Genomic DNA, 13,082 nt, shown 5'->3' with positions numbered 1-13,082 from the left:
CCAGGGCGGAAATTAGCACCAGAGTCTTCATCTTGTCTGCTGGTCTCGGGCTGTTCAAGTCGGTGAAGTCAGAGCAGAGAAGCAACCGTATTTATACAGGAATGGGGCTCTGAAGTGAACTCTGTTATCATCATTGTTTGCAAGAATTTGCATAAAAGACAAAATATCTGCAACATTGCATCAAGGAGACAGGTGACCTCACCAGCATATCTCATCATGTAAATACTGTACACAAAGCGGGCTGATGTTTGTCATAGAATTGCCTGGGGTCTGACTTCATGTGACTTTATATTTGAATGTAGTTTATAATGTATACCAGCGAGAAGATGCCATTCGCTCAATATAATCTCTATTTCAATGCATTTTATAATTTACTCTTATTATTATTATTATTACTACTCATTTAATTGGCTTACTGGAAAAGAATTCCGTTGAAGGTTTCTGTGATGTCATAAACTACAAGTCCGTTTGCTTGAGTCGCTTAAAACAGTGTTTCTCAACCCTGGTCATGGGGACCCCACTGTCTGTCTGTCTGTGTCTCTGCTGGTTTTTGTACCAACTAAGGAACTGCTTTCAATGACTTAATTGAAGCATTAATTGAAAACAATTTGCATAATCAGAGCTTTTTAATAACTTTTTATTCAGCAAAATTATTTTAAAAATGTAAGCAAATTGTTTAGTCAAATGGAGTGTTTTTCAATGAAGTAATTGAGAACAGCTCCTCAGCTGGAACAAAAACCAGCAGAAACACAGACAGGCAGACAGGGGGGTTCCCACGACCAGGGTCAGGAAAATACTGCTTCTATACGTTATAAAATGCACTTCTCATAAGAGAATTCATTCATTCAGTGTTCAGACTCCTCACTGTTTAACTCTTTTCTCATTTCTTTCAACTGTTTTACTCATACCTGCACTGTAAAAATAGCACTAGGAAACAAATACTTTGTTAAAATAAGCCATACTTGTAAATTGTATAAAATCGAATACATTAGTAGTCTTTTTGATTTTTTCCCTATGGCAAAAATAAATCTGTTAAGGGAAAGGTTTCATCTGGGTTCTTAAATACCTAGATTGGAAGGTAAAGTTTGGAGAACTTTCATTTAGAATTCTGTAAAGAACCAAAAAAGTCCTGTGTAGGGGACAAGCCAAAGAACTATAAAAAGTTCTTCTAGGAACTGATTGTTCTTAGAGTGACATTTGAAGTACATAGTAGTCATACAGTGTAGTAGCCCATTTATTAAACAGCTGCAATGCTTGTCAGTGTCGGGGCATTACAGCACTCTTTTGTTTAACTTTTGTCAACTTTTCAAATACGACCGGTTTCAAATCATCAGTGCTGCTATCTATTCTTAATAATGCCGCGGAACTCTCACAATGCTGTATTTAAATTAGTAGTATTGCGGCTCTCTTCATCAACATTTATTTTATTTTTTATACTTTGTGAATTGTTGTAATGAGAAAGCAGACTGCTCTTTCTTTGCACTGCCACTAAGCCAGTTTAGTACATCTACCCCTTAGAGCAATTTAGTTTTTGCATCTCTGCCTCAGGTCTGTTCAACTTTGGCAACCAAATGAGTCCTTCAGTGAGTCTGTGCTGCTGTCTGAGCAAATTAAGGGAGGCCACGTGAACCGCTCAGAGAAAAAATATCAATCCATTGACTATCGATATGTGAGATATTTTTATTAATTTATTTTAAATGAAGTAATAATTAGAATGTGGTGTGTTTCTAAGACAATATTGTGCTGGTGCTTTGTACGTTATTGCCTCTTTTTTTCCTGCAGTGTGAGACAGTTTATCTGATTGTCCAGCTGTAGAAAAGCTAGCTCTTCTATTAGTTCCAAGTAGATTCAGCCATTTAATTTACTAAAATGCAGTGAGCTCTTCACACCCTTCCCCCTCCCTTGATAGTGTTGTTTGATGTAGCACTGGTTGGTTAGTTGGGGGCAGAGGAACAATTAGCAGTTCAGAAGTTTGTTTTCTTTGTCCTAGCACAAAACACAAATAAATACAGTGCATAAGAAACTTGTTGGTTGTTACACTCTTCGAGTTATATTAAAAGGTATTTTAAAAGGTGACCCCATCCCACAAATTATTTTGAAGCAAATATAAGTAACATACTAAGGGTATATTTTCTTTGGTTTACTTCTATTATATAGTTATTTTGTGAAACATTTTAGTAAATTATACAGCTGTATTTATCCTCCTCTAACCTCCTTGAGTCCTCACAGTGGATAACAGCAGCGCAAAAGCACCTGCACCACTTTCACTGAAATTAAATTGACACTATATATTTATTTTGATTAACAATAATAAATCAAACATAAATAGTTTATTTTTACCATTATATATTTTTTATAATTATCTCAGCGTTTTATTCTCGCCAGGGAATCTGTCTCGAAATACGTTTAAAAACTTCATTTTGTGTTTGCATTTAATGAACCAAGTAGTCTTGAGTAGCGTCAATTAAAAAAAAAAAGTCGATGTACAGTTGCCTTTCAGTTTCATACGGCTTTGCCTTGTCCGGGAGCTTTGCAGCCATTTCTAGGTTGTGTTATTCAGGTACTGGAACTGCAATTAAAAAAATACACATTCTCATCGCTGGAGCTCAATGGCTGAATCTACTTGGAACTAGTACAAGAGCTAGCTTTTCTACAGCTGGACAATCAGATAAACTATCTCACACTGCAGGAAAAAAAGAGGCGATAACGTACAAAGCACCTGCACAATATTGCAATAAAACTATCTCACATCTCATGGATTGATATTTTTTCTCTGACCGGTTCACGTGGCCTCCCTTAATTTGCTCAGACAGCAGCAGAGACTCACTGAAGGACTCATTTGGTTGCCAAAGTTGAACAGACCTGAGGCAGAGATGCAAAAACTAAATTGCTCTAAGGGGTAGATGTACTAAACTGGCTTAGTCGCAGTGCAAAGAAAGAGCAGTCTGCTTTCTCATTACAACAATTCACAAAGTATAAAAAATAAATGTTGATGAAGAGAGCCGCAATACTACTAATTTAAATACAGCATTGTGAGAGTTCCACGGCATTATTAAGAATAAATAGCAGCACTGATGATTTGAAACCGGTCGTATTTGAAAAGTTGACAAAAGTTAAACAAAAGAGTGCTGTAATGCCCCGACATTGACAAGCATTGCAGCTGTTTAATAAATGGGCTACTACACTGTATGACTACTATGTACTTCAAATGTCACTCTAAGAACAATCAGTTCCTCGAAGAACTTTTTATAGTTCTTTGGCTTGTCCCCTACACAGGACTTTTTTGGTTCTTTACAGAATTCTAAATGGAAGTTCTCCAAACTTTACCTTCCAATCTAGGTATTTAAGAACCCAGATGAAACCTTTCCCTTAACATATTTATTTTTGCCATAGGGAAAAAATCAAAAAGACTACTAATGTATTCGATTTTATACAATTTACAAGTATGGCTTATTTTAACAAAATATTTGTTTCCTAGTGCTATTTTTACAGTGCAGGTATGAGTAAAACAGTTGAAAGAAATGAGAAAAGAGTTAAACAGTGAGGAGTCTGAACACTGAATGAATGAATTCTCTTATGAGAAGTGCATTTTATAACGTATAGAAGCAGTATTTTCCTGACCCTGGTCGTGGGAACCCCCCTGTCTGCCTGTCTGTGTTTCTGCTGGTTTTTGTTCCAGCTGAGGAGCTGTTCTCAATTACTTCATTGAAAAACACTCCATTTGACTAAACAATTTGCTTACATTTTTAAAATAATTTTGCTGAATAAAAAGTTATTAAAAAGCTCTGATTATGCAAATTGTTTTCAATTAATGCTTCAATTAAGTCATTGAAAGCAGTTCCTTAGTTGGTACAAAAACCAGCAGAGACACAGACAGACAGACAGTGGGGTCCCCATGACCAGGGTTGAGAAACACTGTTTTAAGCTACTCAAGCAAACGGACTTGTAGTTTATGACATCACAGAAACCCTCAACGGAATTCTTTTCCAGTAAGCCAATTAAATGAGTAATAATAATAATAAGAGTAAATTATAAAATGCATTGAAATAGAGATTATATTGAGCGAATGGTATCTTCTCGCTGGTATACATTATAAACTACATTCAAATATAAAGTCACATGAAGTCAGACCCCAGGCAATTCTATGACAAACATCAGCCCGCTTCGTATACAGTATTTACATGATGAGATATGCTGGTGAGGTCACCTGTCTCATTGATGCAATGTTGCATATATTTTGTCTTTTATGCAAATTCTTGCAAACAATTATGATAACAGAGTTCGCTTCAGAGCCCCATTCCTGTATAAATACGGTTGCTTCTCTGCTCTGACTTCACCGACTTGAACAGCCCAAGACCAGCAGACAAGATGAAGACTCTGGTGCTAATTTCCGCCCTGGCTTTCCTCTGCAGCTGTGAGTACAATCCTACCATCTCTTTGTATATTCTTTCAAAGAATTGCACATTGATCCAAGATGTTTCTGCAGGGTAGCTCTGCTGCTGCTGTACCCTTGAGCAAGCAAGCAAGCAGGGACTTTACCTAGATTGCTCCAGTACCATCATGCGCTATTAATGGTACTATAATGCAACAGCCTACTGTAGCACCACCATGGGAATCCTACGGGACTTTATTTGATTTCTAAAAGTAGTTTCACAACCGTGGTATCTATAATGTAATCCAACACTGTACCATCATGTTCCTATTTCTTTTACTATGGTAGTGCTATTTCAATGCGGTTTCCATTATAGTGTTTACTGTATAAAAACTACAGTTAATATGATATCTTTACCTATAGTTTTAGCACTATAGTAGTTTAGTATTGCTGTTTCTCTTCTCCAAAAGGCCTTTGATTTGTACTTTTGTGACTAGTGTGAGTGTAACCTGTAGGAATGTGTTGTAGAACTCTCCAGAACAGTCCTGACAAGTTTTCTTGCTTTGTTTCAGCTGTGGAGACGTTATTTTTTGTACCTCCGAATAAGCTACCGACCTTGAATATAGCAGATTATTTTAGAGGCAAAAGAGAAGCTGGCAATGAACCCGCAGTGCTGCCTGAGGGAAGAGGTACGTCATTTAAAGTGTTTAAATCTACAGGAGACCTGCATTCCACACAGACCCCAAATCTGTTGATTAAAGAGCTATACAAAATACTACTGCAGATATCCAGTTCCAGTTATGAGCAGGATCAGATAGGAGTGCTGGAAGTGCAGTAGAGGAGCAGCCGCTATACAAAATACTACTGCAGATATCCAGTTCCAGTTATGAGCAGGATCAGATAGGAGTGCTAGAAGTGCAGTAGAGGAGCAGCCGCTATACAAAATACTACTGCAGATATCCAGTTCCAGTTATGAGCAGGATCAGATAGGAGTGCTGGAAGTGCAGTAGAGGAGCAGCCGCTATACAAAATACTACTGCAGATATCCAGTTCCAGTTATGAGCAGGATCAGATAGAAGTGCTGGAAGTGCAGTAGAGGAGCAGCCGCTATACAAAATACTACTGCAGATATCCAGTTCCAGTGCAGGTGAATTCAAATACAGGATTTATATTCAGATCTAACTAGGAGCAATAGCAGGGAGCAGCAAGGCAGGAGGCAGATAAGTGGGAGTTAATGAACATGCAAGTTTGGGTGTCATGTAGTCCAGAGAGGTAGAGCTGTGAGGTTTTACAGGTGCTGTCTGAACAGGTGTATAATTTAAACTTTATTTTTTACATATTCAAACAAAGTGTTTAGTTTTTAAACACTTAATAGTGTTTAAATTGTAACCACTGCGCCGTGTTTAGAAAATAAGCATCAAGATGTTTTTATTGACTGTTATTACTGTGTGTGTGTGTGTGTGTTTGTGTCTCTGTGTGTGTGTCTGTGTGTGTGTGTGTCTCTGTGTGTGTGTGTGTCTCTGTGTGTCTCAGTGAGTGTGTATCTCTGTGTGTGTGTGTCTGTGTGTGTGTCTCTGTGTGTGTGTGTGTCTGTGTGTGTGTGTGTCTCTGTGTGTGCCTCAGTGAGTGTGTCTCTGTGTGTGTGTGTGTGTGTCTCAGTGAGTGTGTCTCTGTGTGTGTGTGTGTGTCTCTGTGTGTGTGTGTGTGTCTCTGTGTGTGTGTGTGTGTGTCTGTGTGTGTGTGTGTTTGTGTCTCTGTGTGTGTGTGTGTGTGTCTGTGTGTGTGTCTCTGTGTGTGTGTGTGTGTGTGTGTGTCTCTGTGTGTGTGTGTGTGTGTCTCTGTGTGTGTGTGTGTGTGTGTGTGTGTGCGTGCGTGTGTGTCTGGCAAATTAACAAATAAGGCAAGAACATTTGAAATAAATAAACTTTTAAGAATTTTTTGTTTTGTTTTGTTTAAGACTATCTTCGTTTGGTGGATTTTCCATTTTGAAAACACGAAAATAATTATAAAAAATATGAATATGGATTTGTAGTGCAGTTTTTCTCCACATAGCCCTCACAGCTCTTTGTATTTCTTTTCATCTGCGTCAAAAGGTCCCATTATCCTGATTCTTCCTCCAGTCGCACAGGGTGAAGGTACGTCTTTTAAAGTGTCCGGGTTTTTGTTCTTTTTTTTAAATGCAGTTCTCAGTCCCCACATGTTGCTCCAGCTGTTTCAGTGACATCATCCCTGCAACTGTAACATTCTTCATTGTGAACATTTTGACAAACAGCAGCAACGTGGCTTCAGCGAGGCAGGCGACTCTATCAGTAGAAATGTAAATATTTTCTAGGAAGCGGGCAGATCCTTGTAACAGACTTGCCTGGGGTCTGACTTCATGTGACTTTGTATTTGAATGTAGTTTATAATGTATACGTTTATGCGTCTGCTCAGAAATAAATAATAATAATAATACCAGCCAGAAGACGCCATTCGCTCCATATAATCTCCTTTACTTAAATGCATTTTATAATGTATCAGTGTTATTCTTCTATTTCAAGCTTGTGGTGTTTTTTTTTTCAGGAGAAGGCGTGCAGTAGATGAGGAGAATCGCTCGCCTGTTTAAAAGCAGAGGCTTCTTGTTGGAACTGCAATTCCTCTAATGTAGTCTAGAAACAAATAAAATAGGAAACATGTTCCCTCTCTGTGTCTCTGCTTCTTATTCTGTGGAATTCAGCAGGGCTGGGGGCGGGGCCTGTTCCATTGGTTATGCACACAGACACACAGCACAGACACACTGACACACATACAGCACAGACACACAGCACAGACACACTGACACACATACAGTACAGACACACAGCACAGACACACTGACACACATACAGTACAGACACACAGCACAGACACACTGACACACATACAGTACAGACACACAGCACTGACACACTGACACACATACAGTACAAATACACAGCACAGACACACAGCACAGACACACTGACACACATACAGTACAGACACACAGCACAGACACACTGACACACATACAGTACAGACACACAGCACAGACACACCGACACACATACAGTACAGACACACAGCACAGACACACTGACACACATCCACAGTACAGACACACAGCACAGACACACTGACACACATACAGTACAGACACACAGCACAGACACACTGACACACATACAGTACAAATACACAGCACAGACACACAGCACAGACACACTGACACACATACAGTACACACACACAGCACAGACACACTGACACACATACAGTACAGATACACAGCACAGACACACTGACACACATACAGTACAGATACACAGCACAGACACACTGACACACATACAGTACAGACACACAGCTAAGACACACTGACACACATACAGTACAGACACACAGCACAGACACACTGACACACATACAGTACAGACACACAGCACAGACACACTGACACACATACAGTACAGACACACAGCACAGACACACTGACACACATACAGTACAGACACACAGCACAGACACACTGACACACATACAGTACAGACACACAGCACAGACACACTGACACACATCCAGTACAGACACACAGCACAGACACACTGACACACATCCACAGTACAGACACACAGCACAGACACACTGACACACATCCACAGTACAGACACACAGCACAGACACACTGACACACATACAGTACAGACACACAGCACAGACACACTGACACACATACAGCACAGACACACAGCACAGACACACTGACACACATCCAGTACAGACACACAGCACAGACACACTGACACACATCCAGTACAGACACACAGCACAGACACACTGACACACATACAGTACAGACACACAGCACAGACACACTGACACACATACAGTACAGACACACAGCACAGACACACTGACACACATACAGTACAGACACACAGCACAGACACACTGACACACATACAGTACAGACTCACAGCACAGACACACTGACACACATCCAGTACAGACACACAGCACAGACACACTGACACACATACAGTACAGACACACAGCACAGACACACTGACACACATACAGTACAGACACACAGCACTGACACACATACAGTACAGACACACAGCACAGACACACTGACACACATACAGTACAGACACACAGCACAGACACACTGACACACATACAGTACAGACACACAGCACAGACACACTGACACACATCCAGTACAGACACACAGCACAGACACACTGACACACATCCAGTACAGACACACAGCACAGACACACTGACACACATACAGTACAGACACACAGCACAGACACACTGACACACATCCAGTACAGACACACAGCACAGACACACTGACACACATCCAGTACAGACACACAGCACAGACACACATACCGTACAGACAGACAGCACAGACACACTGACACACATCCAGTACAGACACACAGCACAGACACACTGACACACATCCAGTACAGACACACAGCACAGACACACTGACACACATACAGTACAGACACACAGCACAGACACACTGACACACATACAATACAGACACACAGCACTGACACACATACAGTACAGACACACAGCACAGACACACTGACACACATACAGTACAGACACACAGCACAGACACACTGACACACATACAGTACAGACACACAGCACAGACACACAGCACAGACACACTGACACACATCCAGTACAGACACACAGCACAGACACACTGACACACATCCAGTACAGACACACAGCACAGACACACTGACACACATACAGTACAGACACACAGCACAGACACACTGACACACATCCAGTACAGACACACAGCACAGACACACTGACACACATCCAGTACAGACACACAGCACAGACACACATACCGTACAGACAGACAGCACAGACACACTGACACACATCCAGTACAGACACACAGCACAGACACACTGACACACATCCAGTACAGACACACAGCACAGACACACTGACACACATACAGTACAGACACACAGCACAGACACACTGACACACATCCAGTACAGACACACAGCACAGACACACATACCGTACAGAGAGACAGCACAGACACACTGACACACATCCAGTACAGACACACAGCACAGACACACTGACACACATCCAGTACAGACACACAGCACAGACACACTGACACACATACAGTACAGACACACAGCACAGACACACTGACACACATACAGTACAGACACACAGCACAGACACATGAATTAGCTTCACAGCAGCAGGCAATGATAAAAAAGACCTAATCTTGGCAATGTTACATAAATAATAAAAGGACACTTTAGTGGTATTGTGAATATGACCCTCAAATCATAAATCAGAATCAATTACAAATCCCAGGTTTCTGGCTTTGGAATTTATATTAGAATTATATTTACCTAAATTAGTTTTTATAGAATTTACCAACTCCAATTTCTGCTCCAACTTCAGTCTTACCTGAATTTAACTGCAAAAAATGTTGGGACATCCAGCTTTCCACTTCCGACAGACATGCAATTAGGGTGGAGACAACTGATATATCCCCAGGTTTCACAGAGATGTAAAGTTGTGTGTCATCAGCATCACAGTGAAGATGTACATGGTGTTAACGGATAATCATGCCCAATGGTAGCATGTATAAGGAGAATAGTAAGGGGCCAAGAATGGAGCCCTGGGGTCACCACAGGAGATAGTGGATAATTGTGATACAGAGTCTGCTATTGAAACAAAATTCTACCTGTCCGTAAGATATGACCTAAGCCAGTCTAAAACAGTTCCTGAAAGCCCTATCCAACTTTCAAGGCGATCAGTTAAACTAGCATGATCAATAGTATCAGATGCTGCACTTGGATCTAACAGAACCAGAATGGATATGTGACTGGAGTCTGCGCTCATTAGTAAATCATTCAGCACTTTGACTAGGGCAGTCTCTGTACTGTGACCAGATCTAAAGCCTGATTTAAACTTTTCAAGTTCTTGGTTATCACCCAGAAATATATTGCATTGGCCAGCTCCCACCTTCTCTAAAACCTTAGCGGCAAAATGTAAATTGGATGGAGGTCTAAAGACACTAGACAGTGTTTCCTGGACATCTTCCCTAATTAAAACAAAGTTTTAGTGTCATCGCTGCAGTTCAGGATGTTTTTATTGATTAATTAAAAATGAGTATCTGATAATCTGTAAATAAACAATTATATATATATATATATATATATATATATATATATATATATATATATATATATATATATATATATATATATATATATAGATATATATATATATATAGATATATATATATACCCTAAATAAAGGGTGTGTGCAAGTGTTTGTATGTTTTAATGCATATTAACCTATGTGCATAAACTGTATTTTGGTTGAATAAAAAATGCAACATTGCCTTGAAGTCACGTATACTTCCAATAAATATTTGAAAGGTTCCTTATAGGGTATGCATTAACTACATCCTTACATTTTAATGGTAATGTTCATTTGAAGTACTGCACAAAAACTTGGTCTTATTTTGTCCTCATGTATTCCCATCATAGGGATGTCCCAGGGCCCTAGCTCACAGGCCCAGCATGGAGGCAAGGTAGAACAACACATGGGTGAGGGGAAATCCAAGGAGGTTTTTAGAATGCATGGCTTTATCAGACAAGGCTATCCTGTCGGGACCCAAAGGAGTGAAGGGTGACACATCAGGATTCACTCTAATGAGTTAACACAGCATTTGACCAGAAGGGTCCCCCAGCCCCCTTTTACAGGCAACTGGAGAATACATCTGGTCTAAATTAGCCAGAAAGGCCGAAGGGGCAAAGGTCATTGAGCCAAAAAGACCAGTATGTGTGCGGGGCTGTTTCAGAGCCTAAGAGATGCAGAGCCTTCCAAAATAGGTATATTAGAGTTATGGGTTAAATTTAATAAATACAACTGAAGGGGTTATTTGGGGAAATAAACATTATCATTAAGGAGATTGCTTACTTTCGTTAAGATTAAAACCTGGAAACAATTCTATAAACAAAAACTGTTTAATCATGTTTTTTTTTTTTTTTTTTTTTTTTTGTTTTTTTTAAAAACCTAGCAAAACTTGTTTATTCTTGTCATGCCAATAAAGCTTATTGAATTGAATATAATTGAATAAAAACAAAATGTTATGATTCTGTAACAAACAAATGAAGGAAAATGAAATACATATGTACATGAATAAAACAGCACAAAGTTTAACATTTTTTAAAATGTTAAATATGGAGTAAAGAAAATATAAGTAAAGTATAGCATCCTGCTAAAGAATAAGGCCTACGGTTTTTGTAATGTATTTAGATTCACTGAAAAAGGCACGGAACAGCTTTTTAGAGAGAGAGACCCCAGCTCTGACCAAAGATCTTTTCTGAAATGAGGGACATCCCTTTCTTAGGGGGAGTGGTCTGGTGAACCCGCCTATGTCTTTCCAAAGAAATGGGGTCAGTCTCCAGTACTTTATTATGGATTTATTTTCTTGAGGTACATGTTATAAAATATTTGGTATGCTCTATATACACCCCAAAAAACACAAGTGCATTATTTTTACTTTGTGTATTTAAGAATCATGAACAAACCCTGGTATTTGTGAGATGATAGGTGCAGTCATCATGTACCTTAAATTAGAAACTAATCCTTTATAGATACATTTTCAATGTGTTATTTTACTGAACATAATTACAATATTCTTTCACAAGGTGCTCCAGGTGTTAATGCATGTGGATATGCAGGTTTGAACCTTAGGTGTCAATAATAACATAAACAAATACATCCTTATTTACATGATAAACGCAGATATCTATACACCCAGAATGCCTTATTTCTTTACATTATTGTATACACTCTTTATTGTTGAGCTCTCATTAAATTGAATTTATTTATATACAAAATAATTAAATGCTCCCCGGTACTGTGAATGTCAGAATATGACAGGTCGCCCCCAAAGTTTGTGTTAAAAATATCCATACTTTAAGTAATACATACTTTAATTTTTTAATAATGGATTGATGCGTGGATTTGTTTAACTTCATATTCCCCCAAAATTGTTATGTTGGTAGGTTTGTAACACCGGGTTGGTGTTATTTTGGGGGTAGGTGTTTAAAAATGGTCCACCTTGTACTGCGATTGACCTGGGTATGTGTAAATGATTTTAGCTCAGAAAACAAGCAAATGTCCACCTGAAAGGGGTACAATGTACTGAGTTGGGTCCTTAAAGTAATTTTTATATAATATTTCACTATTCATCAAATGTATGTGACTTTAACTGATGAGCAACAAATAGGGTTACATTGTAAACATCTAGGATTTGGGAGTTGAACTATAATTTGGCTTGTTCTGAGTGACTTATGCAGTAGTCAATCAAAGCAAGGACAGCGTCCCATTTTCTGACGTTACACAGGTCAAGTTGCGGTACACATACCATATTCTGATTATATACCACTTACTGGTCCTATGCCAGAGCCACAAAAATAAAGAGGGAAACAAGGAGAAGAGTTATGTGTATATTTGAATAATAATAGTATATTGTAGTCTACTGTCTGTTTAAACTTCCCAAAGTGTTACAAATGGTACTTTGTCATGTATTATAATGAAAGAAAAGGTTTCTTGACACCAGTCGCTACCAAAGAATCTTATGTAACGTCGGGGACATGGTTATTTTTATTTG

The 13,082-nt window shown here is 39.2% G+C and overlaps 1 protein-coding gene and 1 long non-coding RNA gene across 4 annotated transcripts in view; both read left to right on the top strand.

The window, feature by feature from the left end:
* Window positions 1–13,082, top strand: part of LOC117407795 (butyrophilin subfamily 1 member A1-like) — a 345,211-nt gene that overhangs the window by 167,926 nt on the left and 164,203 nt on the right. The gene's annotated exons all lie outside the window — the stretch shown is intronic.
* Window positions 4,285–7,054, top strand: LOC117404873 (uncharacterized). Its single transcript, XR_009311499.1, has 4 exons — window positions 4,285–4,414; window positions 4,945–5,061; window positions 6,466–6,507; window positions 6,935–7,054. It is a non-coding gene; the product is annotated as an uncharacterized LOC117404873 (long non-coding RNA).

The sequence above is a fragment of the Acipenser ruthenus genome, chromosome 43 (assembly GCF_902713425.1).
Source record: "Acipenser ruthenus chromosome 43, fAciRut3.2 maternal haplotype, whole genome shotgun sequence".
NCBI classification, from domain to species: Eukaryota; Metazoa; Chordata; class Actinopteri; order Acipenseriformes; family Acipenseridae; genus Acipenser; species Acipenser ruthenus.
The sequence above is the reverse complement of the archived record's forward strand: the minus strand, read 5'-3'. Positions and strand labels throughout refer to the sequence as shown.